The sequence below is a fragment of the Apteryx mantelli genome, chromosome 23, assembly GCF_036417845.1.
Source record: "Apteryx mantelli isolate bAptMan1 chromosome 23, bAptMan1.hap1, whole genome shotgun sequence".
Lineage (NCBI taxonomy): Eukaryota > Metazoa > Chordata > Aves > Apterygiformes > Apterygidae > Apteryx > Apteryx mantelli.
Window position 1 is genome coordinate 10,010,989 of NC_090000.1, and position 6,021 is coordinate 10,017,009.

A 6,021-nucleotide genomic window follows, 5' to 3' on the forward strand; every position below is an offset into this window, starting at 1 on the left:
CGTTACCATGGCCAGAGCCCCTTCCCGTGAGAATGGGCTTGTCGATCCCTTCCCGCACAGCCCCGCAGTGGGTGCCTTGGCTGGGAGCAGGGAGCTGGGGCATTTCACTCCTCTCACAGCAGACAGGGAAGCCCAGGCGTTCAGAGCCCTCCCTACTCTCAGGGTGTTCACCCAAGGGCCCGTTATTCCCTCTCTGGGGCTGATCGGGAGATCAAAGCCTTGCCTGCAGGTGCACAAACCACAGCCCACGTGACGTCAGCAGCCCCCGTGCCACACTCTCCCTGCAGCAGTGCCTGAGTCAGGAAGACGGTGGTTTCCTCTCTGGGCTCAGTGCCCCAAGCAGTGTCACAGCAGGTCTCCACTGTGCCAGCTCCAGCCCTGAACCTGCTCCCAGGGATGGGGCTGCAGGGGCTGCTGCTGCTGACTTTGCAGGCACAGGTGCTGCACCCAGGTCCTGGAGGGGGATTTTTCTCCTCAGGTGACCAAACTCCTCCTGGGCTTGTGGACTCAGGGCCAGGCAGGGGCATGGGTGTCCCCTGTGCAGCAGGGTCCAGTGCTCACAGCTCACAGCACCTTCACAGCCCACAGCCACTGGCACTTGCCACCTCTCCATCTCTCTCTAACTGCCCTCTCATTGCACACCACCATTTAAGCAAAACAGCACACACATTTCAATGCAGATTTCTCCTTAGGAATGCTGCATCTCACACTATCACACCATTCTGCTATTGCACACCTTTATACATTTCAATGTCATTACACTTTCACATACAGTTATGTGTTTTCCTTTTCCACTTAATGAGTGGATTCCTGTTGAAGAATTTGGGGACATTGTCTTAGGCTCTTTGAATAGTATTGTGGCTTGCTTTTTTCACGTTACCGTATTATTTTCCCCTTTAATGGGATGCTGGCCTTAGCCTCTCAGGAGCACTTGGCACTTAACTTATTTACCTTCCCCTCCCTTCCTTTCCCAACAGGCATGTGGCTTGGATATTGATTGTGAAGTCACTGGTTCCATAGGGCCTGATGGGCCAGCAGCAGGCACATGGCTGCGACACGTGCTTTTGAGGGCATTCCTGCTAGAGTAACTGATAGGCCAGCAGCAGCCACATGGCTTGAATGCTGGTTGTCAGGTCACTACTCCCTGAAGAGATGACAGGCCAGCAGCAGACACAGGCCTTGGATGTTGATTCTGATATCACTTCTCCCACATTCCTTGATAGGCCAGCAGCAAGCACTTGCCTTGGATGTTGATTCTGATATCACTGCTCCCACATCCCTTGATAGGCCAGCAGCAGACACAGGCCTTGGATCTTCAATCTGAGGTCAGTTATGCCTCAGTACCTGATAGGCAAGCAGCAAGCACATGGCTTGGCTGTTGACTGTGAGATCACTTCTTCCTGAGTACCCGATAGGCCAGGAGCAGCCACAAGGCTTGCATGCAAGCTGACTGCTAGGTCCCTGCTCCCGCAGTACCTGAGAGGCCAGTAGAAGGCACATGGCTTGGATCTTCATTCTGAGGGCACTGCTGCATTAGCATGGCGCACTGGGGACACAGAGGGGACAGGACTAGACATGGAAGCAGTCAGGGCCCCCCCCCCCCCCAAGGGCCTGAAAACACAGCAAGGGCCATTCTCCATCCCTTGAAGTTGCTTTTGTTCCCCCAACGGCTTTGAAAATGCACTTGCTCTGAACATCCATTTTCAGCCCTGCTCATGTTCAGTTCCCACCTCAAGGAATCTCAGGAAGTGCTCCCAAGGGGCTTCCCAAGGACGAATCTCTCCTCTCCCTTGTGCCTAATCTGCTGCCAAAAAGAGGCCTCTGTGCGCATTTTTCCCAGGCCTTTCTTTGGCGCTGACATTACCTCCGTCTCCTCCAAGAGCCTTTGCACCCATTCTGCAGGCAGAACATACTCAGACAGAGCATTGGACATGTTACTGTCTCAGAGGTGATATTCAAGCAAGTGTACACATGAAGAACAGAGACCCAGTACAGACCCTGCAGGAAAATCTAACAAGCTCCCTGCTATTGGACAGGTGGAATTTCTACAGCACACACAGCCTGGAAATCAGAGATTACTAATGCCACTGCTCACACCAGCTCCAGACTCATTTAGTGGCCTATGAAAGTCTTGCTGGCTCCCTGGCAGGCTTCAACCTTCTAGCCTGAAAGAAGTACAATGTCACACTCAATGTCCACAATTGCCAGAGGACAACATCCACATTTTAAAGGTACCAGTACTAAATGATAATGGAATGGAATAAATTCATGTGCATGCTGCTGCCCAATGAGCTTCTCTGACAGAAGTGTCCTCACAGAAGACATCCAAGCCTTTTGTCTCAGACAGAACTGACCCCACAAATGCTTACACCCACCATATGCCTTCTGCTGACCTGTGCACTTCAGAGACAGAAGTTTCCGCAAAAGAACTTCTCCAGCCATGAACATGCTGCTGGCCTATCCGCTCCTCACACAGAAAGGACTTCACTGTGACGTTTACAGCCATGTGCCTGTTGCAGGCCTAGATGCTGCCAGGACAGGAGTGACCTCCAAGGCAATTCCCAGCCATGTGCAAGCTGCCGGCCTCTCAGGTACTCAGAAAGAGCTGGCCCCACAGTCAGCTTCACACCTATGTGCTTCTTCCTGGCCTGTAAGAATCTGAGATGGAAGTTACCTCACTGGAACTTCCCCAGCCAGGAGCCAAATCCTGCTTATCAGCTGCTCAGGCAGAAGGAACTGTAGACCAACCTGCAAGTAATGACTGGCGACATTTTCTAACAGGACTACTGCATGGGAGCAGCGATCATGAAGCTGAAGACAGCAGGGCCTCATGTCTGAGTCAGAGCAAGAAGCCGGTCCTCAAAGAACTCACAAGTCTGCTTCCTTCCCAAATGATGAACAAACTCAGCAAATCCTCTACACATCAAGCAGAAAAGGCATTGTCCTATTTTATGCTTTGATCTTCCCGGAAGAAAGCAGCTGGCTGCCTGGAGGAAAGCAGCCCTGTTGCCAGCAGTGCTGCCCCCACCCGGCATGAGGGCACTCGCCAGCATTTGAATGAACCCACAACCCAACCAAACCCACTCGCACCCTCTCTCTCTCTCCCTCTCCTCTCCCCTTCTCTCCCTCTCCCCTCTCCCGTCTCTCTTTTACGCGGTTTTCTCCCTCTCTTCTCTGCCCCTCGCTCCCTCTCCCTCTTCACTCTCCTCTATCCCCCACCCAGGCCCCACCGCAGGGGGGGTCTGCCAGGTGGTGCAGGGAGACCATTGACTCATGTGGTGGGTGTCACACCAGGACAAGGGGTTGAGGAGCCGGGTTCAGGTGCTCCGTTGGTTCTGATGAGGTTATGGGGGGTTCTGCTGCCTGTCATTGTTCCTCTGCTCCTCTGTGTTTGTGGAGATTAGCCTTTAGTCCCATAACCTGTCACAAACCAGGAAGGAGAGGAAGAGCTGACTGCTTCAGCAAGACATGCTTGGATCAGCTAGTAACTCGGTGCATTGCACTGCAGATTGAAAAGTCCGGTGAGAAACTGAATTGCAGCTAAATACACTTGGAAAAGCAAACAAGGCTGAAGAGGCTTCTGAAGTCTGGCATGCTCTTAATGAAACTTCACTTTGTAAACCAGACAAGCCGCAGTTCTCCAAGTCACCATGGCTTTCCTCACATTGTACAAGTGATAGCCCTCATCCTTCTTGTGCAAACAGCAGTGTGAATGAGATGAACAGGAACAAACAAAAGTGCTCTAAGCCTTGGATAGAATGAGTCTCCTTACCCATTTCTTTGTAGCTGGTGGGAACTCATCCTAGGTGTATGTAGCAAGGTATGTGAGACTTTGCTACCACCTTCCTTTAAATGTTATGAGAAGGAAAGTTTGGTGTGGCAAGTTGGAGTCTTATGTTGACTGTTGGTTTCTTTTGGATAAATGCTTCCAAACGCAGCCATAAATGGGGGAGAGAGCAAGGGGAAAAAAAGTCTTCTGTGGAGAATTTAATTCTGGGACATATGAGGTAAGCTTGACGGGCCCTCTGAACCAATTATTTGGAAGGAAAAGGTGACTTTTTTCAGGAACCCCTAAGTTATGTGAAAGACTCTGCTGCAATAACTTTTCCAAAGACCATCATTTGCCTGCAAGAAAAATTTGCCTGCAAGAAAAGTGGGGTGGGGGAGGTTCAGCTTTGAAAGACTTTCTTTTGTGAGTTCTTCCTGAAGGCTACCTCTAGGCTCAGAAGTAAATCCAAGTTTTCCTGCTGACAGTTGCCCCACTACGAAGCCAGGAGAGTTCTACAATCAAAATGCATAGGTAAGGCAGAATTTCCTTCTTAGCAGAACATACGTGGTTCAGAGAGTTACCTTCATGTTTGCTTATTTCCTTCAGAATTTTCTCCTGGCAAAATTGAATGTTTCACTAGACATTGTGTAAGATCAATGAGAAAAACCATCCCACCCTCTTCTGACTCTAGCCTTGACAAAAGCCTGAAAATATGGACACCTTACAAGGGAGTGTATTTCTCTACATCCAATCTCTGCTAAACTTCTAACTGGAAAAGGAAGTGTAACAGCAGCATAATGAGTTATGTCATGCTCGATCTACCTCTGAAAGTCTTCAGGGAATATGAGCATGTCAGTATCTTAGAACGGGCATCAGTCTATTCAGTGCAAGTCTTCAGCTTGTGTGCAAATCCTGCATCTTTTCCCCACTCTTTTCAGATCTCTCTCCCACTTTGGTCTTTGAGATCTTACTCCTGAGTCCTCAAAATGTTACCAAGTTTGGAAAGGCACCTACGCGTAGACCTGTGTCTGTAAGGTACCCAGCACACCTGAGTCCTGAATCTTTCTTGTAGTTTATAGGCTTTTCTCTGCAAAAACTTCCAGAGTGACTAAAAGAATCCTTCTTAGGAAGCCTGTGTACAATGCCGTGAGAGGGACCAGGGCCTTTCTCTTCCTTTTGAAAAGAAAAAGAGGTATTGTGCTTCCTGGCAAAATGAGGGAAAGGTATTCAGTGGGAGGGCTGAGAATTCTCTATATCCTCCTCACTGTGTGCTATGTCCTTGTAATAACTGTGGGGATACAGGATCTCTCCATAATACGGTGCTGATGAGGTTGCAGAACTTGGAATTTTGGAACCTTTGTTCCCCAGCAGCACATTCGCGTCTCTGTTACTATTTCCCTGTCATCTGTGGTGCTAGAACCTTTGTTCCTTGCTCGGATAGCAGCCTGCTCTTCCTCTGCCTACAAAGCTCTCTCCTGTAACTAGTGTTAACAGGTCTGCTGAGTTCTGAATTGTACTTGTATTCTTTGGGATTGTGCAGCCAAGCTGGTTTGACCAGAGTGCTTTGCAAGTAGATAGCCAGGGCTGTTTAAGTCTTCCCAGACTGAGAGTGCATGTGAGAGGAAGAGTTGTAAAGGCGCTTCCCATCGAAAGACTGTGACACAGCTCATGTTTGACTTGCTATTGCTGTCTTGGATGTTGGATTATCCTTTGATGAAAGACCTTCATACTAGAGCCTCTTGTGTCGATGGCCTCTGTGGTGCTTCCCCTTGTGACTTTCAGCAGATTTGTGCTCCTCAGCTATTGTCTCAGTACGAGAAACTCCTTCAGTATTAATCAGTTTTTTGTTCCATGCTTTCAAAAGTTGAAATGTTGTTCGTACCCTGGTGGAGTTAGGACACTGAAGAAGAATGGACTGCAGACCAGCTGAAGTAGTTGTAACATTTCTGCATTCCTGTCTGGGGCTTAATTCTCAAGGGGCCCTTTGGGCAACCCAAGCTGGCATTCTTTCCTAGGAGATTTGCAGTGTAACAATAGTGGGGTGCCTTGTCTAACTTAGGTAGTCATGGAAGAAACTTTACACCCCAGTTAAGAGAAGAATAGAGAGTCTTTGTATGTGAGGAAAGCAGTTAGCTGCAAATGACTTATTACTATCATGCAGAGCAGTTCAAGTACTGTTAAAATCGACCCTATTTTCTTCCTAATATCTTACTATGATCTTCAGAATTTCTCTGTTTCTTCTACAGAAGTGG

General features: G+C 48.9%; 1 pseudogene; it reads right to left on the reverse strand.

Moving 5' to 3' along the window:
• The window catches only part of LOC136993992 (scavenger receptor cysteine-rich type 1 protein M130-like), a 102,864-nt pseudogene that overhangs the window by 10,214 nt on the left and 86,629 nt on the right, over nucleotides 1-6,021 (reverse strand).